Raw genomic sequence first — 615 nt, 5'->3', positions numbered from 1 at the left:
TCCAAGCAAGATTCATGAATTATTTTAATAGAAATAATTTAATTATAACTTTCTTTTTCTATATACTTATTACCTAAATGAGTACTTTTTTGTCACAATAAAAGTTAAAAATCCTTAGAAGCCTGTTGCTTCTTTTAAAACTAATTTGAATAAAATGTATTGCTGATCATGAGTTTGAATTAGAGTAAAAGTTGAAATGTAGATTTTTTTTTCCCAGTAACACTCCTGTCTTCATGCCCTTCTGTGTTTTGATTGAATAGAGACGGTTGTGTTATGGAAAGATCTTGCTTGGACTTAACATTTGCTAGATCAGGACAGACATAAGTGTTGCATTATGGTCTTGGACAAATAATTTCTTAGAGCTTCCATTTGAAAAACTTTTGAGTCTCCTGTCAAGTTTGTGTGTGTGTGGATGAGGATGAGGATGAGTATATTTAGGGCCTACCTGGGTTTTACTGTATTTGTCCATATAAAATCACTCTAACTTTCTTGTTTATTGTGTCTTTTAAAAACTTGTGTCACTACACAGGGCTGAGAGAAATGGCTCAGTGGTTAAGAACACTTGCTTCTCTTGCAGAGGACCCAGGTTTGGTTCCTAGTACCCTCGTGGCATCT

This window comes from Nannospalax galili, unplaced genomic scaffold (genome assembly GCF_000622305.1).
Source record: "Nannospalax galili isolate Female #2095 unplaced genomic scaffold, S.galili_v1.0 scaffold5620, whole genome shotgun sequence".
NCBI lineage: Eukaryota > Metazoa > Chordata > Mammalia > Rodentia > Spalacidae > Nannospalax > Nannospalax galili.
This window is presented reverse-complemented; position numbering follows the sequence as displayed.